This window comes from Hyperolius riggenbachi, chromosome 4 (assembly GCF_040937935.1).
Source record: "Hyperolius riggenbachi isolate aHypRig1 chromosome 4, aHypRig1.pri, whole genome shotgun sequence".
Classification (NCBI taxonomy): Eukaryota; Metazoa; Chordata; class Amphibia; order Anura; family Hyperoliidae; genus Hyperolius; species Hyperolius riggenbachi.
The window spans coordinates 148,369,381-148,396,862 of NC_090649.1; the positions used below are offsets into that span (position 1 = coordinate 148,369,381).

The 27,482-nt window shown below is 42.7% G+C and overlaps 1 long non-coding RNA gene across 1 annotated transcript; it reads right to left on the bottom strand.

The window, feature by feature from the left end:
- Nucleotides 1-2,856: 2,856 nt before the first annotated feature.
- LOC137570550 (uncharacterized) lies at nucleotides 2,857-26,619 on the bottom strand. The gene is made up of 4 exons (XR_011031084.1): nucleotides 26,554-26,619; nucleotides 21,085-21,191; nucleotides 12,742-12,855; nucleotides 2,857-3,203 (listed from the first exon to the last, which is right to left on the bottom strand). It is a non-coding gene; the product is annotated as an uncharacterized lncRNA (long non-coding RNA).
- Nucleotides 26,620-27,482: the final 863 nt, after the last annotated feature.

Here is a 27,482-nt window from a genome sequence, read left to right on the forward strand (position 1 = left end):
AATGTTATACAACAGACATGGGCCCATATGCAATTAACTTTTTTCTCCTAAGTGTAAAGCAATCCTGTGAAAACAAATGTTGTAATGGTCTTACTATAATAAGTATGGCTATGTGTAATTTCTTAACATGAAATAGCCTTTTTTATATGTGAGACTTGAGTTGTAAAATTGTGCCTATCCTTTTCTTCTTCACTAAGCTGCTCCCATTGGCCAATGGTCACCATCTCTGCCATCATATAGTATTTTCAGTGGCCTAGCTAAGGAGCCAAGTATAGGGCTTGCTGCAGCACTCTGTAGGTAACAATTAATATGAAGCACCAAAACCTGACAAAAAAGCTGCAATGTTAGAGAGATGTAAGCAGGGAGTGGAACAGTTTGATAATGATTACCACAATTTAAAGTCCATAATGAAGTGAACAATCCCAGTATCAATGAAGAGCTAAAGGAAGGCCACTTGTAGGCACCTCAGGCCCAGAAACCCCAGTTCAGTCACTGCCTCTTTATAACCTATTGCTACACCACTGCAAATTAGTGACATGATAAGTGAGGTCTTGTTTTCAAGCAGCCTAGCATGGCAGTTCCTCCTGAGAGGGGAATAAAGCTGTAACCCAAGACCTTATGGAAGCAATATTAGCAGCCAGTTACACTTACTGTTTAATTTGTAAAACAATATTGTAAAATGGCAAACTGGCAAGTAAACAAATTAGGTGAACAGGATTCCTGTGGCCGTGTTCTGCAGTCAGAGATTACTCAGCCATGTGATGTTTTCCATACACATTGCATCTTCTTATACAGTAGAGTCCCAGTTATCCAGTAAATAAAGTCTAATCACAGCCTCTGTAGAAGCGCTCACCATGCGAAACGGCCATAAGGTTCTTGTGCCCAGCAACTACCTCAACTCTGCACTCAGACACTTTCCAGTATGTGACGCTTTTTGTATTTGCCACAATTCTATTTGTATGACATGCATCACTATGAACTTTGAATAAAAGCAGTCTTCAGCAGTGCCGGCTTTCTTTCCTCTCTTAGGCCTGTGCAGATATTGACTTTAGCCTGAGGGCGCTAGAGGCGACTGCACAAGCACCGGGTGTCTGCACTGCCCCCCTGCTATTGTCACCACATGTGCCACTGCAGTGCCAGCAGCTTGCTTTCCTCTTTGGTCCTACATCCAGTAACTAACCAGCTGTCTCAACCAACCAGCACAAATCGCCAGCAACTTCTTAGGCTCCTTTTACACTTGATCTGCTGCGTTGTTCATGCGTTTGGGTTACTGCGCGCTGGTATGCATTAGTACGCGTTAGTTCGTGTTTTTCCCTGAATTGTAATAGAAAACCTATTTGCTACAATCCCCACATGCTGGCATCCACAAAAAAGAGTGCTGCATTTTTTTTGCAGATGCCAGCATGTGGAGATTGTAACAAATAGGTTTTTCTTACATTTCAGGGAGAAACATGCACTAACGTGTACCAACGCGCACTAACACAAACGCATGCCCAACGCAACGATTCAAGTGTAAAGGAGCCTTAGGCTGTTTGTGGGCTTTGCTGTGCTTAAAGCCTTGGCTCTACAGCTCCACCAAGGTTAATGTACTTAGACTGCATTTTAACATTTAATACAGAGTTCATGATATGTATATAGAGTGGGGTATAGTACTGTATTAGCAAGGCCTACATTCAACATTCAGTCCAGCTTCAGACTGTACATTGGCGGCAGAGGTGCAGCCCCTGGGCCAAACTGCACCGCTAAAAACAAGCATTCAGGGATTACTGCATTATAAGTACGCATTAATCCTCGTCTGGCTCAGATCCCCAAAAAATCCCTGCATCGCTATAGGCTTACATGACTTCCGGTTCGCTGCATTTTTGTCATCGCAGAGGTCGCGTGGTAACATTGGTTTGCATGTGCTGTAGATCGGCAACTTCCAGCGCACCGCAGCGCATGCTGTATGATAGCACCCATAGGCTTTAATTAGCATAGTGGTGGGGTGTGGTAAAATGACTCCCCGCACCAGTGTGAAAGGGCACATAGTAACACAGTTATTCCGGTTGAAAAAAGACACACATCTATTTAGTTCAACCAGATCAACATATAGTACCAGTCTTAATAAGAACTTTCCTGTTTATTCATTTTTTTTTCATTGGAATGGTTAATAAACCAGTGTTTTCATTATGCAAATGAAGGCATCCAATTGCAGTAGAAGGTAGGGGAAGATTTCCTAAAAAAAAATAAATAGAAGCCAGAACACTTGTATCTAGCTGAGCACTGCTGAAACATTTTCCTACAAAAAAAAGCCACATCAAAGAAAGCAAATAGGTGAACAGTCCTTATAATGAGTTCTTAAATTCAATTTATAAAGTACATTTTTGATGCATGTTTTCCTTATGTACCGGTATATGCAGCCTATATGCATTGTTCATAAAAATATATATATTTATTTCAATGCAGATAGGTATAAAAAAGTAGAAAACTAGAAAACATCTTCTTTTTAGTGTATTGCTCTTGAAGTTACAGAAATTGTGATATGTTGTTGTGTCAGCAACCCTTAGCTGGAATGTTTTTTAAAAAAAACAGGAGACCTGTGTCCTCAAATAATAGTCATTTATCTAATACATATGCTCCATAATCACGGCAATATCTAGGTGAGTCATTTCTATCAATTTTCTGGCTCGTTTCCTTTTATACACCAAAGTGCCACAGTAACGTATCTTAGTAAAGAGGCCAATTTAAATTACTGTCAGAGTGAAAACATTTTTCAAATTGCTAGTATTTATTTTCGAGGCATCTACATCCTACCTGCTACAGACTTTGATATGGATGACATTAGGCCTTCACAAAACAGTAAACATGCATGCATAATATAATTTATTTCTACCTTGGCCTTTGACTGCAAGAACAAAAATAACCAGACAAATTTGCTGTAAACATCAAATCATTTGACTCGACACTAAGAGTTCATAAGTGCAGGCAGAACAAATTCCAAAGTGCAGTTCAGCATCCAGTGCAGGAAGATGCCATATATAGTAATTTAATTTTTATAGCCTCGTTGCTGAAAACAATACCAAATAAATCTTGGTTAGCCCGAGTCTCTGGGATCATGGCTGTCGATGAACAAAGGCTAACATATTCTATTCTACCATGCAGTATCTTGATGAGATCTTTCCACGAAATAACCATCCAGAGCCGATACAGACTCACAAGAGTTTCTAAAGGAAAGTCAATTCCGGAGGAGAAATATTTATTTAAGATGATAGGAGGAAAGTCACACACTTATCTCCCAAATAGAAATTTGCAATTTAAAAGCATGAATGGTTTAAGATGAAAATAAGAATACATGAAAGGGAACAGACAGCAGACGTAGAAGTTTGAAACCCAAATTTTTGAAGCTGTGAATAAACACTTGATGTTTTGATGGAGTTGGCAGTAAATACGACGTGCACGGCCAAATATTGCAGCTTAGGAAAGTCTGGGATAACGTGCAAAAACAATTTTCATAAGCTAACACAGGAGTCAGAGCTATACACACAAATATCCAGGGAATAACTGCTATGTGAAAGAGGGAAGCTGGCAATGAAGAATGTACACTGGGCAAAAGAGAAATACAGCAACAGCATTATTGCGTGTTTGTAATAATAAGTCATTTGAAAAAAGTAAAATGTACTGTTGCAAGTTAAAGCATTTTTAATAATATTTAAATCCTCCCCCTTCACTCTATTTTGCCATGTTAAATTACAAATGAATTGTTATTTAAAGCAAATCTGTAGTAAGTGCTCCCGAAGATGGGTGGCTCCATACTGCGTAAGCACTCGCGCAGGCACAGTACAGAGCCACCCACCTACGGGAGAACTTGGGGTCCAAAAGACTTCTGAAGCCTCCTGCCGTGGCACAAAGCAATATTCAACCAATCGGTCGAATACTTCTAACGTAGGTGACAGCACTGAAACGAGGGGACTGTGAGAGGAACAGGAAGGCTCTATAGGACCCAGAGCCTTCCCTCTCCATAGGTAAGTATCTAGGGTTTTTTTGTTGACATTCACTTTAAAGGGAACCTGTACTGAGTCAAAATATTTAAAATAAACACTTGGTGTACCTGTAAATGAATATTACATACTTACCTCGCTGTCAGTTCCTCTCAGAAGCTCACTATGTTCTTCTCACAACGATCTCTTCCAGTTCTGACAACATTTTGTCAGAATTGAAATATATCAGTTGATGACAGTTATAGCTGAGAGGACAACTGATGATCAAGGTAATGTCCATGTTTCCCTATGGCTCAGGTGGGCAGTATTACAGTTTAACAGTGTGCTGACTGGGAAGCTGTTATGGGGTAATGGTCATTTTCAAAATGGAGGAAGGAGAATTCCATTGATCACAGCGGTCAAACAGGATGCTGGAGAGGAGAAAGAGATTGAGGAGTAGACTACACAGGAGGCAAGTATGACATGTGTTTGCTTGTTTTGACTTTTAATTTTCAGTTCAGGTTTTCTTTAAGTGTGGTGATTACAACTTGTAACCCCATGCAGGTGGCCCCAAAGCAAACCTGTAAATGTCACCTTCCATAGCTCACAGAACCAGATGCTTCAAAACTCAGCTGTTTACCCCAGAATCAATAATGACAGCCTCAATTTTCATTTCTCAATGTAAGGTTTATTGTCCCAGACAGATACATGTTGCAGGGGGAGTATGAAAAATTATATCTGCCTATTGAGCTAAATCAAAAGTATGGAGAAGCACTTGTTGTAACCCCTTATTTTACAATATTCTTTCCACACTTCAGGTTCGTGGTAAAGCAAATACATATGAAATCAAAATAATCAGAAGCTTTCAGAAACAAATTACATGCTCTATAGGAAAAACAGCATGACTTGTAACAATATAAAAATGAAAACAATGAATGGATGCACAGTGAATACCAAACTGTCATAAAATATAGTAGCTGAATACTTGAGAAGGCAGAAGCTTTCACTAAACAATGTGAGTGTGGGATCTCTGATGTGAGAACAATTGTAAGTAAAAAACAAAATAGAAGAAAAGGTGGTATCCAATCCAAGGTTAATAGAGCCTCTTTTTAGGGCTCCTTTGCACTAAAAAATGTGATCAGTCACGCTGTGATGCGATTGCGTTTGTTCCTTATTCACACTACCACTACCACTACTATAAAAAAGTATAGGAGCTCAACCACACTGAAAATGCAGCAGGACGATGGTTGTGCTTGGGAAAAAAATCATGTTTCAAACGAATTGCACTAATGGAAATCATTGCTGTCAATTCCATTAGTTTGACTGTACAATAAGTTTTGCAATCTGTAAATGATCTCAAAACGGAACATAGTGGAAAAGAGCTATATAGGAGTTATTTCTAACCATGAAGTACCAATGGATTGACATTGAGTAAGAAAAACTTTTGTAAATGTTACCTTTCAAATCTGTGCTCCAGTAGTCAGTGCTCAGGCCCATCTGAGGTCCATGCATGAGACCTGATGAGTGTTAAGGTGGCCACCAGGGGCGTCGCTAGCCCTGTTTTAGGGGGGCACGTGCCCCCAATCTTTCCTGGGGTGCCACGGATCTCCCGGCCGCCGCTGCCCCCTCTGTCAGCGGCTCCCTCCAGCCGCCGCCGCCGCGTCTCAGACCTCAGGATCAGGCGGCGAGCCGGCGACCAATCGTGCGGGCGCTAGGACCCAGCGCCCGCACTGATATGCGGAAGTGACATCACTTCCGCATATCGAGCGGGTGCGTCCAGCGCCCGCTCGTACATCTGGTCGGGTCGCCGCTGATCCTGAGGTCTGCTGAGAGGTAGGGGGGGGAGCGGCGGCGGCTAGAGAGGGGGCCTCCCTGTCACTCACTCACTAACTCACTCACTCACTCACTAAAGGGGCTCCCTGGAACTCACTCACTCCCTAAAGGGGCTCCCTGGCACTCACTCACTCCCTAAAGGGGCTCCCTGGCACTCACTCACTCCCTAAAGGGGCTCCCTGTCACTCACTCACTCCCTAAAGGGGCTACCTGTCACTCACTCACTCCCTAAAGGGCTACCTGTCACTCACTCACTCCCTAAAGGGGCTACCTGTCACTCACTCCCTAAAGGGGCTCCCTGTCACTCACTCACTCCCTAAAGGGGCTCCCTGTCACTCACTCACTCCCTAAAGGGGCTCCCTGTCACTCACTCACTCCCTAAAGGGGCTCCCTGGCACGCACTCACTCCCTAAAGGGGCTCCCTGTCACTCACTCACTCCCTAAAGGGGCTCCCTGTCACTCACTCACTCCCTAAAGGGGCTCCCTGTCACTCACTCACTCCCTAAAGGGGCTCCCTGTCACTCACTCACTCCCTAAAGGGGCTCCCTGGCACGCACTCACTCCCTAAAGGGGCTCCCTGGCACTCACTCACTCCCTAAAGGGGCTCCCTGGCACTCACTCACTCCCTAAAGGGGCTCCCTGTCACTCACTCACTCCCTAAAGGGGCTCCCTGTCACTCACTCACTCACTCCCTAAAGGGTCTCCCTGTCACTCACTCACTCCCTAAAGGGGCTCCCTGGCACTCACTCACTCCCTAAAGGGGCTCCCCTGGCACTCACTCACTCCCTAAAGGGGCTCCCCTGGCACTCACTCACTCCGTAAAGGGGCTCCCCTGGCACTCACTCACTCCCTAAAGGGGCTCCCCTGGCACTCACTCACTCCCTAAAGGGGCTCCCCTGGCACGCACCCACTCCCTAAAGGGGCTCCCTGGCACGCACCCACTCCCTAAAGGGGCTCCCTGGCACGCACCCACTCCCTAAAGGGGCTCCCTGTCACTCACCCACTCCCTAAAGGGGCTCCCTGTCACTCACTCACTCCCTAAAGGGGCTCCCTGGCACTCACTCACTCCCTAAAGGGGCTCCCCTGGCACTCACTCCCTAAAGGGGCTCCCCTGGCACTCACTCACTCCCTAAAGGGGCTCCCCTGGCACTCACTCACTCCCTAAAGGGGCTCCCCTGGCACGCACCCACTCCCTAAAGGGGCTCCCTGGCACGCACCCACTCCCTAAAGGGGCTCCCTGGCACGCACTCACTAAAGGGGCTCCCTGGCACGCACTCACTCACTAAAGGGGCTCCCTGGCACGCACTCACTCACTAAAGGGGCTCCCTGGCACGCACTCACTCACTAAAGGGGCTCCCTGTCACTCACTCACTCACTCCCTAAAGGGCCTCCCTGTCACTCACTCACTCCCTAAAGGGGCTCCCTGTCACTCACTCACTGCCTAAAGGGGCTCCCTGTCACTCACTCACTGCCTAAAGGGGCTCCCTGTCACTCACTCACTGCCTAAAGGGGCTCCCTGTCACTCACTCACTGCCTAAAGGGGCTCCCTGTCACTCACTCACTGCCTAAAGGGGCTTCCTGTCACTCACTCACTGCCTAAAGGGGCTTCCTGTCACTCACTCACTGCCTAAAGGGGCTCCCTGGCACTCACTCACTGCCTAAAGGGGCTTCCTGGCACTCACTCACTGCCTAAAGGGGCTTCCTGGCACTCACTCACTGCCTAAAGGGGCTCCCTGGCACTCACTCACTACCTAAAGGTGCTCCCTGTCACTCACTATCGGGGTCCCTGTCACTCACTACCTAACTGGAGGCGCCTGTCACTCACTAGCTAACCTGGGGGTCCCTGTCACTCACTACCTAACTTGGGGGGCTACCATATTAAGGGGGCATTCTGCCTATTTATGTGAAATGCTGTCTATTTATGTGCCTCATGACTGCTGAATGTGTCTTGTTGGGAGCCTTATGATTTGTTGGGGGCCTCATGATTGCTGAATTTGTCTTGTTGGGGGCCTCATGATTTGTTGGGGGCCTCATGATTGCTGAATTTGTCTTGTTGGGGGCCTCATGATTGCTGAATTTGTCTTGTTGGGGGCCTCATGATTTGTTGGAGGCCTCATGATTGCTGAATTTGTCTTGTTGGGGGCCTCCTGATTTGTTGGGGGCCTCATGATTGCTGAATATGTCTTGTTGGGGGTCACATGATTGCTAACTGCGAGACTATGGGAAAAGCTGAATCCTTATCATATGAGACAATAGCATTAAACCTACTTTTTTAGCCTTTTAAAACAGAAAATAAAACTGGGAGGTTCTAAAAAATTGAATACATTTTTCAGGAGTAGGATGGATGAAATTGTTTATCTTCACAGTTTATTTTCAACTTGGATTTTCCATAATGTTCATGTATGAGTTAAAACATTTGTACAGTATTTAGTTTAAATTGCTGTTGCCACTTTGCGATAGATACCGGTAAGTGACTTTTGGGTTGCAGTTTGGGCACTCGGCCTCCAAAAGGTTCGCCACCACTGTCCTAATCTGATGTCCCACCATTGCTAGGTTCATGTAAATTTGTCTCCACCCGTTACCACACCTATATTCTGGTCCATGGCCCACCCATTTTTTGGTGCGGCGCGATAAGCACGCCACACAACGTGATCGTCATATTTTTGGCACGCTAGCTGCAGTGTGCTGAATTCTGCTGCCTACAGTATGTACAGTATACGCTGTTCTCTAGTGCTTGCACTGTGTGCTGATTTACCTCCAGTGTGTACAGTGTAAGGTGTTACTCTGTGCCTTTATTGATTGTAAACCAGCTGTATTGTATGCTGATCCCTGCTACTTTCAGTATGTACAGTATTAGCTGTAAAGCCTGGTACACACATACAATTTTGATTAGCCAATTTTAGCTCTGTTCATAAAATTCATTGTCTGTTGGCCCACTTACTGCACGGGGGTGGGAAATTGGGGGTCAGTGATTGACCAATCAAAATTGTATGTGCGTATACATCTTTGATCTATGCCTATACTGATTGTAAATGATCGAAATAAAGGACAGGGGGCTCCGTCCAATATTTCGATGGGCAGGCCCGTTATCCGTAGCTTACACCGCTGCTAAGTTCATGTACATTTGGCCCCACCCATGGCCACGCCCACTCACCGCATGGCCACGCCCATTTTTGCCGCGGCGCGCGCAATGTACCTCCCCTCCTGGTGCCCACAGGTGCCACTGATCTCCAGGGACCCTAGAAACGCCCCTGGTGGCCACTAACGGTCCAATTTCTAGCGAAAAATCGTTCGAGCGATCAGAAATTCTGATCGGATTGGTTGTAAATAATCTGCATTGGTGGAAACAATCGATTATGAATGAGTGAAAAAATGTCATCTGAATGAATTTTCGTCTAACCAAAATTTGGATTTTCTTGTTGGTTGTGATAGATAGGAAGCCAAGATTGGTTCGTTGATGGTGTAGTGAACGATGTATTACAATATTTCACTTTCGATCAGAATTTCTGATCGCTCGAACGATTTTTCTCTAGAAATTGGACTGTTAGTGGCCAACTTTAGACATAATTACAGCCTACATGACAGTTTTAGACAAGATGGAATGAGTATGTTCATACTTGGCTGGAAGCATCACAGACAAGAGAATGCGCCTGTTTAGCCTGAATGAAATTGCTTGCAATTCTTCATGCAGCTGGATAAGGTAGTAACACCTCCAAAGGTTTCAAATAATTGCACTGCCTGACATAAGAGCCTTGATTCAATAAACTTTTCTCTGGAGTTTTTCTACACAAAGGGCCATAAGCAATTCCCTCTTTCACCTGAGTTTTCTCCTAGGAGATAATTTTTCATTTTCGAATTAAAATAACTTTCCAGCACTTTTCAACTAAAAAAGTACCAAAAAGTAGGTGAAAAAGTGATATCAAAATTATATTGAGTATTGTCTTGCTATCTAGGGCCATATGCAATTCACTTTTTCACCATAATTTTTCTCCAAGGAGATAACTTTTCAATGTCTTTTTAAAATAAATTTTCAGCATTTTGTAACTGAAAAAGTACTAAAAAGTATGTAAGAAAGCACTATCAAAATTATTTTGAGTGTTTTCTTGCTAACTGGTGGCTTGAAATTCATTTTATTGACAATTTTAAAAATATCACCTAGGAGAAAACTCAGGAGAAAAAGTGAATTGCATATGGGCCCTAGGGCCATATGCAATTCACTTTTTCACCTGAGTTTTCTCCTAGGAGATATTTTTAAATTTGTCAATAAAATGCAATTTAAGCCATCAGAAAGCAAGAAAATACTCAATATAATTTTGATAGTACATTCTCACCTACTTTTTGATAATTTTTTTAGTTGAAAAGTGCTGGAAAATTATTTTAAATCAAAGATGAAAAATTATCTCCTAGGTGAAAACTCAGGTGAAAAAGTGAATTGCATATGGGCCAAAATGTTTTACCAAGATATGAGAAATGACGGTCAAAAGTGTGCAAAGGAGTTTCCCCAGTGGCTTCCTAATTTCTCCCCGTAACTTAACTAACCAGTCTCTTGTGATGAAAACCTCCTTCCTCATGCCCAACCTTAACCTCCCCTTAATGTTGCCCACAGTTTATGAGTATATTCCTGGTCCCTATTCTTAACCAATACAAGTATTCAAGAAGAACCACAGATATACTTATGGAAAAAAGGTGGAAGCCCCAATAATAATAAGAGGGCCACCAGATATCTGCATGCTCCCAGGGAACCAGGTCAAAGGGGTGAAATCTGACCACTTACCCATGTATCGGAAAGGGCAAAAAATAAACAAAAGAACAGTAGCATCGTGTACAAATATTTTAATGAAATAAATGCACCTTATTGTATTCTATTATAATCCAGCTATGCAATTTATTCTCCAATTGCAGAACATTGCCGCACCCACTGCAATTCAAATATATATATATGCTTGGTCTTGGTGTCTGTTATGACAGAATCCATGCCATGTGCTGATGACGATGATGATCAGCAAATCCAAAACAGTCTGTATGCATGTTGGATTAGTTTGGCTCTGTAGGTGCGTTTTGGCTTTTAGGGACAACAAAGGGATGAACTGCATATTCAGCAGTGATGCATCATGGGAGACATCATATGCTCACTCCAACCTGAATAATTGCAAACACCTTCTGTTTTAAGCAGGCAAACGTCTGTTTTGTTTGGTATGAGTGAATCTGTTAAAATGAATCCTTTATTTGTTGCATATTTATAAATAATTCTTCTGAGGCAAACTATGCATTGAAATCTATAGCACCAAGTAAAATTGCAAAGCCCCCATACCAAACTGAGTACATCTGTCAAGGCCACTAGAGGGAACTATTGATGAGCAAATGTGGCGTGGCCATTTTTGTTTTGCCATAATTTTTGCAAAAATATTACATTTTTCCACAGATCCCAATACTTGCAAACATACGAGCAGGAGAAAATACAGTTTTGTACAGGTAAGACTGTTCATAAAAATATAGAGTAATGAGAAGACACATTGATGTCTAATGCATTGAAGCCTATGTGCAACAGAAAACACATTTTTGGACAAATTATAATATGCGCAAATATATATGGAAACGCATGTGAAAATACACTAAAGTCAAATGGGATGAGAAAAATATTTTGATGAAAAATCGAATTAGATTTTCACGAAGGCCAAGTTATAAAAAAAAAAAAATCATGAAAATTACTATGTGCAAATGACTTTGGAGAAAATCAGAGCTCACCCATAGGGGGAACATGAAAAAAAATGGGGAAAAGACTTTATAATATTTGAGAAAATCAAATTTAATATCAACTCTAGGCTATATTTCCCCTGTACACAGCATGGTTCTTGCAAGACGCTATGCCAGCACAGCTGTGATGCGAGGGGGTTTTGAACCCCTCCAGCTGTGCACGGCACAGCAATTCATAAGTGTGATGCGATTTTATGCTGCAGTCACTGCATTGGAAACTTAGCTTTAGTGATTTTTTTTTTATAACATGGCCTTAAAGCGGAACTCCAAGCTAATATTAAAATATAGCAGCCTTGCTGTAAAAAAAAGTTGTATTTTCCTTCGCTGCCTTGTCCCTCGAACCCGTCCCGAATACTCTGCATCACCTGAATTCTGGTGCGTGGACCCACCTCCCTTGCCTACAGGGCCGGCTCTAGACTTTTTGCCGCCTGAGGCAAACTTGTGGAGATGCCCCCCCCATAGGTAGTCTGGACAGGGACGGATCTAGGGGCCAGGTGGGTCTCTTGCCCCAGGCGCAGTTTGTTGAATTCTTAAAAAGGCGGCAAAATCTGGATGGGAATGGCAGTTTAGGTGCCAAAGCCTGACCTTTAGGCACCAAAACCTGACCTTTAGGTGCCAAAACCTGACCTTGCCCCAGGCGCAACTTGGTCTAGATCCGACCCTGAGTCTGGAGGGGGTAGCAGCCAGGAAGGGGGGCAGTGGGCACAGCGATGGGGAGGGGGGTCAGACCCCCCTCCCTTACCTGGGTCCCTCATCCACTCTCCCCCTCCATCTTTGAGCGCAGCATGTGTCAGCGTGTACTTGCGCAAGTACAGTGGGTGGCATTGCAGGAAGTGACGAGCGGTGATACACATCAGTTGGAACATGGAAGGAAGAGGTGAGTAATTATTTACCTGCCCATTGCTGACATTCACGCTGCGCACATAGCTGGAGGGGGAGAGTGGACAGGGGGAGCCAGGTGAGGGAGAGGGGTCTGACACCTCTACCCACCGCTGTGCCCACTGCCCCCCTTTCTGGCTGCTACCCCCTCCAGCTCGGCAGGCTCTCACCCACGGTAGCAATAAATAGCATATAAGATAGGAGGCTTTGAGAGACTGAATGCTTGCCACAAAATACAGACAGCAGAGACGCTGGTGTGCAAAAACACTATGAGGCCTGATAAACGTAAATGATCACCTTATAATAGCTATTTACTCACCAGAGACTGTAAGCAAATAGAGAGGAGCACCATATTTCATATGTGGCAGACTGGCAGTACAGGCTGGCTTCCCCTCTGCTGCAATGTTCATGTGCCCTTCCTCATGTCCTCATCCTATCAGGAAATATTAGAACAGTTACCTAATTATAGTACATGAAATATTACAGCTCTGACTTTCTAAATCAAGGTATAGTGTGATCAATGCATTTACTGTTCACTTCTAAGTAGTCCTATGCTGAAATGCTATAGCAGCATTTGAATGCAATTCAGATGATTTGTATGGTTTCAGTCTATTTTTAGCATGTAGACACCGTATGCCTCTATAGTTGACACATACTGTATGTGTTTTGAAAGATGCCTAGATCTACATCAAAACTGTGTTGGCAAGAAAATGCAGCACATTAAATATGGTATGGTTCAAGTTTCTTATTTCATTTACTTTTTAATAAAACCCACACTGTAGCAGTAAGCTTATCTACAGGAAGATTGCAGTGAGAGAATTATGTCTATATCGGACTTTTCTTTAAAAATGTTGTTTGCCTGGTTGTTGTGTGGATTATCTGTCTCTGCATTCAACACCAAACTCTGCTAAAGTAATACAACTTGTTGAAAGCAATTGTCTGTCAAGCATTCACAGATGTAGGTCACCTTACGGCCACTATCCCTTAAAGTGGACTTAAATTAAAAATACAAGATTTCAGAAATAAAATCTATTTTCTATATTGTAAAAATAGATAGCAGCCTTTTTTTCAGCTGCATGATGACAAATATAAAATATTTTACATTTATTGGAGGGACAGAATGCAGCAGACTGGTGGAGGAGATACAAAAACAGAACACAGGCTGCTACTGATGATGTCACAGGGGAGGTGATCTCAGCTTGTGTGAGATTTCACATAGACAATGACCCTGTGAGGGAGGGTAGCTGATAACAAACCCATGATCTAAAACCTTCTGCTAAGCTCAGAAGTAATGGCTGCCACCTGTATAACCCTAGTTATGAAAAGGGTGAAAAGCATGCACTGAAATTCTCATAGGCTTGATGGAGTGTTTATTTATCTTTGTATGTGTATGAGTGGTGCAACTAAATATTTTGAATTTAAAAAAAAAGTTTGGTTTGGGTCCGCTTTAACATGTGTGGTCACTATCAGTGTGCCATAACTGTGCATAAAAGTTCTCCAATCCATCCCTAATACAATTGATAACTAACTAATGATACTTAAAGGACAACTGAAGAAAGATGGATATTGAGGCTGCCATATTTATTTCCTTTTAAAGGATAATCGAGGTAAGCAATTAAATCTCCCCCCATCGGGAGTCAGAGATACTTAAAGCCTGCCAGCGGGACCCCGGAGAAGACCAGAGCTGAGCCAGGGACGCAAATGACTTCTAGGGGCTGGAAGAAGCCCCAGGTAAGTAAAGATAGATTCAATTTCTCACCTCAGAAATCCTTTAAAGTATGGTGACCAGACGTCCCGCTTTACCCGGGACGCGTCCCGCATTTCAGGTCCCCTGTCCCAGCCTGGAATATGTCCCAGGAAACGTCCCAGGTTGGCCAGCGGACTTCCCAGCCGCAGGACGTCTGGTCATCAATGGCGCTGCCTACTCCTCCTCCGTCATTGTGGTATGTGCCTCGGCCTCTCCTCCTTCCTTTTCCAATGCGGCCCTCCCTTCTTCTCCTCCCTCCTCTTCCAATGCGGACTCCTCCGCCATCCGATTCATCCTCCCTCCGTTCCGCCCATAAAGTTATACTGCGCGCCTGGCCGCCCCCCGATCTCAGCATGAGGAGAAAGAAGCTGCTCTTCTCTCAGCCATGTGCTGCTGCTGCTCATTGCAGGAGATCCCCAGCTGCTATATCTGGTAAGCCACATCACCCTCCTCTCCTCCCCCCACTGTCACCCTCCTCTCCTCCCTACTGTTGCCCTCCTTCTTCCTACTGTCACCTTCCTCTACCCCCACACTGTCACCCTCCTTCTCCCCCCACACTGTCACCCTGCTTCTTCTCCCACACTGTCACCCTCCTTCTCCCCACACTGTCACTCTCCTTCTCCCCACACTGTCACCCTCCTCTCCCCCCCCCCCCCACTGTCACCCTCCTCTCCTGCCCACTGTCACCCTCCTCTCCTGCCCACTGTCACCCTCCTCTACCACCCACTGTCACCTTCCTCCCCTACCCACTGTCAACCTCCTCTGCCCCCACTGTCACCCTCCTCTCCCCCCTCCCACTGTCACCCTCCTCTCCTGCCCACTGTCACCCTCCTCTACCCCCACCGTCACCCTCCTTCTACCCCCACTGTCACCCTCCTCTCCCCCCCCCCCCACTATCACGCTCCTCTCCTGCCCCTGTCACCTCCTCTACCCCCACTGTCACCCTCCTCCCACCCCCCATTGTCACCTTCCTTCTCACCCAGTGTCACCCTCCCATCCCACTAAGCAGTTCTATCCCACCCTACCAGCACCCAGTGGGAAGTGAAACCTCCTTTAATGCATTTAAGTCTGAGGTAGCATATGCTGCATTTAATATATGTGGGGCAACTTGTTTTTCACATGTGTCAGAGATACCATTTGCTACATTTAATGTTTACTGCATTTTATTGTGTGGGTTGTAACATTTACTGCATTTTAATGTGTGGGAGGTAATGTTTATTGCATTCCTGTTTGCTGCATTTCAAGTGTCGAAGGTAGCGGTGGTTGCATTTCAAGTGTCGGAGGTAGCGGTGGATGCATTTCAAGTGTCGGAGGTAGCGGTGGTTGCATTTCAAGTGTCGTAGGTAGCGGTGGTTGCATTTCAAGTGTCGGAGGTAGCGGTGGTTGCATTTCAAGTGTCGGAGGTAGCGGTGGTTGCATTTCAAGTGTCGATGGTAGCGGTGGTTACATTTCAAGTGTCGGAGGTAGAGTTTGTTGCATTACAAGTGTCGGAGGTAATGGGGGTTGTATATCAAGTGTCTTAGGTAGTGGTTGTTGCTTTTTAAGTGTTAGAGGAAACATTTTTTGCATGTCATGTGTCGGAGTTAATGGTTGCTACATTTATTATTTGATGGTCATAATGGCTGTATTTGGTACTTTAAGGTTATTGTTGGCATTTTGGTAACTCTGGCCCACTGAATGAGAGTTTCCGTAGTTACGTTAGTTAGCTCTGTCACATTAGTTAGCCCTGCCCCACCATGTTAAGGCCACGCCTATTTTTTTACGTGCTGCACAAACCCACCCCGTCCCAGGTTGGGCCCTCAAAAATCTGGTCACTGTATTTAAAGGAAATCTGAAGTGAAAATAAACTTATGATAAATTGATTTGTATACGTAGTACAACTAAGAAATAAAACATTAACAGTAGAGATATGAGTCTAATATTGTCTTCAGTACAGGAAGAGTTAAGAAATGCATGTATCTATGCAAAAGAGCTTATCTGAGCTTATCTGAGTTCCACAACTTTCAAAGTCACAGAGAGCTCTGTCTTCTGAAGCTTATTATCTCAAGTGTCTGCCACTGTTGATTAGCCTGCTCTGTGAAATAATTTAGAATGCTGAATGTAGTGTGTAAATTGCAAATATTAGAGGATGGTGCAATGTTTTAAAAAAAACTATATAATTGGAAATAAAAATATTAGACTATTTTCTTTGCTTCTAATGTTCTATTTATTATCCATATTACACATACAATTCATTATATCATAATTTTTTTTCCACTTCAGTGTCACTTTAACCACTTCAGCCTTCAGTCGTTTTTCACCTTATGCATCCAAGCAATTTTCACCTTACATCCATTCGCAAATAACTTTGTCACTACTTATCACAATAAATTGATCTATGTCTTGTTTTTCCGCCATCAATTAGGCTTTCTTTGGGTGGTACATTTTGCTAAGAATTATTTTTTTGTAAATGCATTTTAACAGGAATATTAAGAAAAAAATGGAAAAAAAATCATTATTTCTCAGATTTCAGCCATTATAGCTTTGAAATAATACATGCTACCATAATTAAAACCCACGTATTTTATTTGCCCATTTGTCCCGGTTATTACACTATTTACATTATGTCCCTATCACAATGTATGGAACCAATATTTTATTTGGAAATAAAGGTGCATTTTTATAGTTTTGTGTCCATCACTATTTACAAGCTTATAATTTAAAAAATATTAGTTGTATACCCTCTTCACATGCATATTAACCTCCTTGGCGGCTATCCCGAGCTAGGGTCGGGGCGGAAAACCTCAGCTAAGAGCGGTGATCCCGACCTCTGCTTGGGGTAGCCGCCAGAGGCTGTATGCAGATCAATGCGCGCAGCAGGAACGTTTCTACATACCTACCAGGATCCCGACGTCGGCTGGCAATCTTCTTCCTCTCCTCAGGGGCTCTGCTTCCTGTTGGTGAGATTTCACTTTAGATTTGCAGCGCCACCTGGAGGATGGAGGTCTAACTGCAGCACTGGAGCCAGGGAGGTGAGTGATTGAAGAACTGCTGCAGATCTCCCTGACAGCATGATTTTTTCAAGGTTTTAGGGTCCGAAAGGGTGCAAAAAAAAAATGGCATCGCTTTTAGATCCTAAAATCCAGAAAGAATCATAATGCCAAGGGGGTTAAAAAAGTTCAGACCCTTAGGTAACTATTTATGTTTTTGTTTTTTTAATTGTAATTTTTTTATTATTATTTTTTTTGTCAAAAATTGTATTTGGGTATTGTTTGGGTGTGGGAGGTAAACAGTTAATTTTGAATGTAATTTATTGTGTCTTTTTGTATTAAAAATGTATGTGCATGTAGTTTTACTATTTGGCCACAGTGAGTTTTAGTTTTTCTATGCCGTGCTCGCTCACAGGAACTACAAGGAGGATGTGATTTTTTTTTTTCAGAAAGACTGCGGCCTCTGAAAAGAAGCCGTCGGTTTTTCTATGATGAATGGGAACAATGTTTTCATTCATTGATCTCCGGGCTAGCGGGGGGCGGCACGGGAGCACGCTGGCATGCGCGGGAGCACGCAAACGCGCACAGCAGTCTTTTGGACATGAAAGTCACATCCAAAAGGCAAAAATAGTTAAGCAATACCAGTTGCCCGGCTGGCCTGCTTAATCTCTGCTTACAATACTTATAGCTATGGACCCTGAACAAGCATGCAAGTTTGACTGGATTTGCTGCATGATTGTTTGAGGTGTGTGATTCAGATACTACAGATGCATGAAAGATCAGCAGGATGCCAGGCAATTGGTATTGATTAAAAAGGTAATAAGTATAGCAGTCTCCACATCCTTCTTACTTTCAGGTGTATTTCAGGCACTTATTTTTTGCGTTGTGGTGGGGATGCAATGATCCTGCAGCATCTCACTGCAAGTGCACTGACAGGGTCATATGCATAGCACTGCCCCTCACTCAGGGACAGGAAGTACACACTGGGATTCACTGGGATTCCTGTTGGTCCATGCATGTGCACCAAGATGCACCATGTGTGAAAGTGTGGTGCTTGTGGTAATGTGCTATTGCCCTTGCAGTGGCGTAGCTAAGAAGCTGTGGGCCTTGATGCAAGTTTTACATTGAGGCCCCCCTAGCACTCTATACATAACAATTGATATGGCGCACCATAACCTTCCAATGGCAACTACAGTGTCAGAGCTGCAAGAAGGGGATGGGGAACAGTTTGTTACTGATTACCACTAATCAAAATATCTATAGAAGTGATTTGAGCACAGGACCAGTAGAGAGCTAATATTGTAGTTGAGGGAGGGCCCTTCGGGCCCCTCTGGCCCAAGGGCCCCAATGTGGTCGCAACCTCTGCACCCCTATTGCTTTGCCCCTGTGCCCTTGTATCGGCTTGAATACTTCTGGCTCACCGCAAGGGACTACAATAGGTGTAAAAGTCTCCATAGACTATCATTGCTTTTGCAGCCCCTCGTGTCAAAATAGGTTTAGCTTGCAAGTGTAAAAAGTGGCCTTAATGTAAAAAAATAGTCTGCAACTAGATTAAAGCTAATGGGAGTCTGTTTAAAAAAAAAGAAACCAGATACTTACCTAAGGAGAAGGAAGGCCCTACCCTCCCGGTGCCTTCGTTGTGGTGGCAGCTCCTGCATTTAAACTTCCTGCCACGGGGGACTTTGGAAGTCTTTGGGAGCCGAGTCCTACCGTAGAAAGGCGGTACCATAGTTCACACGCGCGAGCACCCTCTCTTGCGCACTCAGACTTCTGAAGCCTCCCTTCTGCAGTGTAGAGAGCAGTATTTGACTAATTTAGTCAAATACTTCTACCAGGAAGCCAGCGCTGAAACGGGCACTGGGACAGGAGAGGGAAGGCTCTATAGTAACCAGAGTCTTTCTTCTCCCTAGGTAAGTCTCTGGCTTCTTTTTTTTTTTTAAAGGTTCCCATTGATTTTAAAACGTTAACACACCTGAGTCACAGCAGATTAAGTTAGGACTGCTAAAAGTATAGTTCAATCACAGTGATATAATGTATGTTCATGAAGCTGCAAAGAGAGCATTTTAAAATAAACCCAGAACAACATGTTTCTATTGTAGGGTTGGGCATATTCTGTTTATCACCTTTACAGTCGAAAAGCATGAACTGGTTTTCAAGCATTAGCATAATGTACAAGTGTACTGTCAGTATCACTATGTAGCAAGACTGCAGAACATTTCCAATGAATGTAAAACAGATCCGTTTCAGATGAGACATTGACTGTGCCAAAACACAATGACATACAACTGTTCCATTAATATGCCAAATGGACAGATGTTGTAATAGCATTTAGTAATGGATCTTTCACAAGGGTCTGTTGCAGTAGATGGGCATTTGTGAACTAACACGCATACAGTATGTAGCCAGTGGAAACCGTTAACCCTTTCTCAAAACAACTAAAGTGACCATATGTAAACTGAAAATGAACTATAAGAGTAAATTGAATGAGTGACAGATATAATAAAACAGCAAACAGGCAGGTTGTCATATATTGAATGGACACAATTATTTTTAAACAAGCTCTATTTTATTTTTCCCACTAATGTATTTGATGTTGCAAAATATTTGTTTTAATATTTAATCTGTCCCAAACTGAAAAAAACATTTGTTAAATGGACTAAGGAGATATAATAGTTGTCCATCCAGCTCAATATATGGTTCAGATTGAGATATGCTTGTAGGATGAATTATTAGTCTTTTTAGCTCTCTTGGGGATTTTACTGGTGATATGTCAGTGGAGGATGACCAATCATGAAAAGCACCCTTGTTCCAATAAGCAATTGCCATTGATTGCCAGCCAGACCCCAAATTACTTCTTTCTCCGAATTGCTACCCTTTGCCAAAGAGACCGGGCGGCAAAGTGCCATGCATATTGAGCACTGTGCATTTTGATCTAGTAAAGACGTGGTCTGTGCTCTTTCGCTGAAGCAATGAAAAGAAGAAAAGACCCCCAATTATTAACTGAAATAAAGGGAACTTTATCTGACTGAAAAAAAAAAGAGTTCAACTTACCTGGCGCTTCTACCGACCCCCTGTAGACGTCCTGCGCCTGTGCCTTGACAAAACGATCCTTCGGTCCCCTGCAGCGAGCTAGTTTCGTTTTCACAGACTGATCAGTTAGTGGGCCACTGCGCCTGCATAACCCAGTCCTTACTCACGCTGCCGTCACTGCGTGCGCAGTGTGAGAAAATCGTGTACTATGCACGCGCAGGACGGCGACATGAGTGAGGACGCGTGTGACCAGGGCCGTGCAGGCGCAGTGGCCCACCGACTGATAAAAAGGTGAAAACAAAAGTAGCTCGCTGCGCGGGGACTGGAGGATCGGTTTGTCCCGGCGTGCGCACGGTATGTCTGCCGGGGGCCAGTAGAAGCCCCAGGTAAGTTAAAATCTTTTTTCAATCAATTAAGATTCCCTTTAAGACACAGTAGTATGATATACTTTATGTATGTGAGTATGACAATTCCTGATATAGTAAACTTCAGATATAGTAAATGACTTTGCCTGGTCCCTTGGCGTTTACTATAAAGTGATTCTACTGTATACAGATAAGGTTAGAAAATAATCAGAGCACATAAAAAGCGCAACAATTTAGTATCTTATGTTTGTTATTGGATTTGAATAAAAAAGGATGCATTTGTTTTACTTACATCAATTTAACTAAATTTACTTCATACCCAAAGTGAATGCATAAATTATGGATAAGTAGTAAAATGAAGTAGAGAAAGTAAACAGTATGAACTTGTAACTTACTGAAGGAATAGTCCTTATGATTAATGTTTTCTCTGCGTTCTGTTAGTGTTTGCCTTTTAGACACAATTAAGACATCATTTTACGCAATCACATTTAATTCAGATGCAACAGAAGTTTAATTTTTTATTCCATTTGTTATAAAAAGAGACTTCTTACCCAAAAGAACTGGCAAGCAGTATAAAGGGATTCATCAATGTCATTTGGCAAGATTAGAAGCTGTTTGTCCCTGAAGACAGGATTCTGCCAAGAAGATGCCACTCATTCTATGAACACAAAAAAGACAAAGGGGGTTATTTATCAAAGTCTTCCAACTTCAAACTGGAAAGGAACTGCTCCCTTTTGCTTTAAACGTTTATCAAGTCTCAAGCTATTTTACAAAACCGTTAACAAATGTAGACAGAATTTCAATTGAACCCTAACCAAAAAAATAAAAATAAAAAATAAAATAAAAAAATGTGCATGAAAATCTGGGAATGGTTTCAACAGCAATTGCCTTACTCACTTCTAACGATGAGCACATTGTACAAAGTACATCATATTCTCATATTCCATATTTCTCATGTAAAATTGATATACTGTTGTTGGTTTTAGTTTTTTTTTTTGCAACGCGGCACATGGAACACTAGGTCAAATGCCATCAGTGTTGGACTGGGAGCTGGAAAAGCTGAGGAAATCCATTTGCTGGTCAAGCAGCAGTATTAAGGTGTTGCTGCTCACAGTGAAGACTTTCTGCAGGTTTGTATTGGGAGTGATAACACAGGGTTTCTGCTGCTTGGCCAGCAGGTGGATTTCCTCCGTTTTTCCACCTCCCAGTCCGACACTGAATGCCATCATTATTGTACCAGCAGATGCATGCTAATGTAATGTCTCATTTAAAGTAGCAGATGCATGCTAATGTAATGTCTCATTTAAAGTAATTCTAAGCTAAAATCTTCTCCACTTGATCTCAGGTCTGCTATATTCTACATACTTAACCACTTGATGACCCAGCCTTTACCCCCCCCCCCCTCCCCCTTAAGGACCAGCACTGTTTTCGCTGCGATCGGCGGCCCGCAGGCTATTCACGGAGCCCCCCGACGTGAATTGACAGGAAGCAGCCGCTCGTGCGACTATGACGCATATCTGCGTCGCTGGTCCTGCAGCTGTCATTTTGCCGACGCGCGTTATGAGGTTGGCAAGTGGTTAAATAACATTGGTTTAGTAATGTCCAATGCCATCTAGCCTTGCTGGAGAGCTGTAGAAAGTGTTACTTTAAGTTCATGTAAGTTTTCATTTTGCTTTCTGCAAATTCTAAAAATCACATCATATTTGACATTGTTTTCCTGACTCAAAACAGCTGGGCCTTGGATACACTGTGGCCCACAGAAATTGGGACTTGATCCCCCAGGTGATAGTTTAGGGCTGTGTGCTAGGCAGACATTCTGTTTTAAGAAGGGAAACTTCTGTTTTGCGTAGCATTTTAGTGAGAGTGCTTTTTGGTCCTTTTCAGCCCCTTACATACCCCTAGGAGTTCTGGTTCACCATGAGCTTGGGTCTACTCCATACCGCTACATTAATCCATGCCATGCACTAAATAGGCCTAACCAGTCTGAAACTATCTGTATGCGTGTTGGATTATTGTGGCTCTGTACAATTAACAAACTGACACTTCATTGCATTCCAGTGGATCTGGAGGTGTAGTTAGCTTACAACAAAGGGATGATTTGCATATTCATCAGTAATGCATTGTGGGAGACATCATATGCGTACTCCAACCTGAATAATCCCAAATAGGCATAGCTAGGTTTTTCAGCATCCGGTGACAAATACAGTTTTTGCGACGTCTGGGAACTCCTGTGGCACACACATAGCCTATTACTATGTAGATGGGGGAGTAGATTGAGAGTTGGCAGAGAGCAGAATAGAGCAGGGGACAAGATATGCCCCTACTTTATTCTTTCAAATGTGCTGCAGGGACCTGGAGGTATTGGGGGATAGTGTGGTCTGATCCAGCACCCCCCAGATGTCCCCCCTTGCCCCCCCCCCCCCCCCTTAGCTACACCTTTGCAAATACCTTCTGTTTTAAGAAGGAAAACTTCTGTTTCAGACGGCAGGATAGCAATAAATGTGTTGCTATGGAGTAGGGATGATGACAGCTTCTGGTAGGCGGGGTAAGAGAACAATGTGCTTGGGGTAAGTCTGGCTTTGGATGTCACTAAAGATCTGGCATGGGGACTTTTCTATGCACACTAGATTCCTTAATCACCTCAGCATATGTTTTTTTTTGTTTAAGTAGCATCTAATATCTTATTTCTTCACTGCTATTGTTAAAGAGGAACGTCAGCCTAAACAAACATACTGTCATTAAGTTGCATTAGTTATGTTAATTAAAATATATAGGTAATATTATCTCTTACCCACCCTGTTTTAAAAGAACAGGCAAATGTTTGACAGGGAGCATGAGACACAGTTCCAACTGTCCTGTGTCCTGATCACCCTCCTGCGTGCGCTAAGTAACGAGAACAACAACATCTGAAATCCCATCATGCTTTGCACAGCATCAGGGAAAAAATGCAGAGGCAGATTTCTTTGATGGGGCGGTGCTTAGCTTCTGTGCAGCTAATAATGAGGCTTGGGCAAGAAAAACAAAGTTCTGATGCTGTGAAACTGTTAAAGAAACACCAAGCCTTTTCAGTGCTGCAGAGTAGATTTTTAGTCTGGAGGTTCACTTTAACCTAAATAAGGCTGCTGGTATTATTAATCATGCATACAGTACTGTATATTTTGATTTTCTTTTGTTTTTAAAAAGGCTCTTTGCATTGTTAACCATGTATACAGTGGTTATATCGGGTTTCTTGAGACCAGCAGCTGATACACAGTGCACTAGAGGATTAATAATGGGTTGTCTAGATAGAACTGATAAACTAGAGTGTGATGAAAAATTACTTTTGCTGCCATTTAATCATTCTGTAAGGGTAATGGTTCATTTGCAGATTGGAAATATTTCTAATTACATCGTTTATGAAAAGCATATGCCCCTCAGCTACCAAATTATAGTCAGCTGTATATTATTCCTAGCAGCCTCATTAATAATGCAGCAAATATTAGTAGTAGAATAATTACAAATAATGACACGGAAAGTAAGAAAGAGTGTGTTAAGTTGCCTGTCACTGGAAAAAGCTGGAAATATATGAGGGCTTTAGAAAATGTACCCTTATGGCAATTGTTTTGTTCTTAGCAGCGGAATTTATCCTTGACTGAAACATTAGTTTGACAAATATAGCAAGTTACAATCTAATAGAGTGTGAATGGTTCCACCGTTTGCTTCCATTAGGAATTATTAAAAAAAGAAACTGTTCCATTTCAAAGGTCTACAATTACAGCAACTGATTTCTATGAGAAACGGTGCCACATGATAGTGTAAACCATACTGACAAAACATAAATAAATACAAAACCTACAGATTCTACGTCTTCAGCGAAAGGTAGAGTCTATTTATGTATTATCTGTGAAAGAACCCACATGGAACGCACTCCTCCACATTCTGGCTGTTAGCAGGAGTAGGATTTAAAGGAAAACTTTATGATGTATAGCTGGGCAAGGTATTCAATAAGAAAAATGTTAAAGTGACACTGAAGTGAAAAAAAAACTTATGATATAACGAACTGTATGTGTAATACAGATAATTAATAGAACATTAGTAGCAAAGAAAATAGTCTCATATTTTTATTTTCAGTTGTGTAGCTTTTTTTTATAACATTGCATCATGCTGTCATATTTGCAGTGACAAACCACACACTGTATTTTAAACTATGAAACTGAGAAGAGCTAATGACCCTTTAAATGCCCCTGCAGTAAAACCTTATCCAAAGCTGCCTCTTACTGTTTCTTTGATGTATAAGTGCTTCCGAAAATAGAACTGTCTCGGACCCAAATTGAGTCAGAGAGCTCAGAGAAGCTCTTTTGCATAGATAGCAAGTAAAGTTTCTTAACACAATATGTTCTATTTCTTAGCTGTACTACACATACAATTCATTATATCATAAGTTTATTTTCATTTCAGATTTCCTTGAATAATTTATAATTTTTTTTCAGATTTAGGGGCACTTTAGAAAACATCAGTAAAATTGCCATGCATAGGTAGCACACAACAATTTTACTGGAAGTTACGGTGTTTACACAGTGCACATTACACAATTACCGCAACCTATGGTACCTAGGTAATGTGTGTATTGATGGTGTAACGTGTGCATAAGACACCTGCTTACCTTTGGTAAAGGTACACAATCGTTTTAGGTAATCCTAGTAACAAGTGTATAAAAGCTTTAACCCTAACCTCAGACCCAAACTGTTGCACAGCACACAATGAAAACATTTTCATTCCACATATAATAGTTGTGTGTGTTTGTTTAACCTACATCAGAGCGTAATTAGCCTTATCAGTAGCTGTGACTCACAGCAGGGGGGGGGGGGGGGGGTAACGCATCTATCCCGGGCTCCAGTCAGATCACAGCGGACCAGCAGGACGGACACTACATTGTCCATATCCCACTGGCCGCACGTGATCCGGCTACAGGTGGCAACCAAGCCTAAGGCCCCGTTTACACTTAATCAGTTGGTATGCGTTAGTGTGCGTTAGTACACATTGGTAGGCGTTTTTTCCATAGTAGTGCATTGAGAAGAAGATTTCTGTCAAAACGCATTAAGTGTGAACTGTGCTATAGGAAAACATGGGCATTACTTTGAAAATCCGTTTTCCTTCAGTTATAACTGAGAGCAACTGATTAAGTGTAAAAGGACCCCCTAACGCTTTCTGTGCTCCCTGAAAATTAATCCAATTTAAACGTTAGGTTTTCTTAGAATTTCTGTAAATTATAACACGGTACAGAATCTAGTTTGCTACTGTAAATTATAATGAAGACATATTTGCCCCCTAAAGGTTACCATGCTGTGCCTAATCTTTTACAGCAGAGAGGAAGTTCTGAGTTTATATCCACTTTAAAAGTCATGGAAAAAGTGTTTTGTACTTCCTGGAAACATGTCATGCACCTGGAAACATGCCAATGCCACATGTAATCATGTGCCATTGACATTTACTAAAATGTCATCAAGAATTTACACGCGTAAAATATAGTGCATACATCCATGCGTTACAGTATAACACTGCTTTGTGAATCAATCTCATTGTGTTCATCACTAAACCTGAGAAAGGTTAATTTGAATAGATGTATAGGTGTCTTTTCAGGCACCTGCCATGCATGTGCCTTCATCAGCAGCCTTGACTGAATTATGGTTCTTCTCTTGTTAATAGAAAGCTCCTCTCTGTGCTGCTTGCATTCTTCTGTTTTACTTGAATACGGTCTGAAGGAGGTCTTTCTTCCTGTAACTCTTTTCCCCATTTTGCTTGTAGCCTTCTATCTAGTTTGAAGATGGTCTAGAGGAGGTTCATCCTCTTCAAGTTTTTTTTCACAACTAACAGGCTGCTGCTGACTCCTCCACTATTTACAGACCACTAATCTGCACTTTATATAGTTCTCTACTTAAAAATGCATTGCTTTCTGTTGCCAGTCAGTGGAGCTTGTACTATATTAATAAATGTAGCATATATTACATAAAGCACTACTGGTTGTCTATTACTATGCATACTCAGCGAGTCGATGGCCACTGAGCCTGTGCAGTCCTGGTCCCTGCATCATCAACTGAATGGTTGTGTGTCCCTTGCTTTTTTGTACTGAGCATGTGCGCAGCCAGGGCAGTTAGGACACAGATCGGATCTGACAGTTTGCTGTGTGTGGTTCACAGAGGTTCTCATTGCATTGTGGGAAATAACAGCTTTTTCCAACTGCCAAGCAAGCAGCTCCCTGTGTGCATATACTTGACAGTGGTGGGGAACGAACAAGCAGGACGCGTATGTGCGCGCATTGCGGGGGTTAGCGGCTGTGACCTAGCGCCCGTTTTTTAACGGGCGGGCCTTTTTACTAGTTGTAAAATAAAGAGATAAACTTATTTTACTCCATTTCGTTTTAGCACATTTTTATGTACTGCCTGTCCAGTTACAGAGGAGGTGTGTCATCTTCTTAGCATCTTACTTCCAAGCCTCTAAGCCTCTGGCAGCGCCCTCCTCCCTAGTGTTTCCAGCCTGATTATGCAATCTTATTGTCAATCGCCCCTCTTGTGGACTAGAACAGTCTCTATTGTTTGCATGATCTTGTTTTTGTTGTGAGTTGCCTGTATGTCCTACCTTGTATGTTCAATTCAATTCAATTCACTTTATTGTCATTGTGTAACACAACGAAATTACTTTTCATGACAACCCCACGGTGCATATTGGGAACATTTGATAGTAACAAGGAAGAGAAGAAATTGTACACATATGCCAGGTATTACAGATATTTAAACAATTTGTACACAGTGTTAATTATTGCAGAGAGGATTTAGCATTCATCAAGTTTATGGCAGATGGGAAAAAGCTGTCTTTCAGTCTGTTTGTGTGTGTGCGGATTGATCTAAAACGTTTACCTGATGGAAGGAGCTCAAACAAGGCATTTCCAGGGTGAGTGTTGTCCTTGATAATG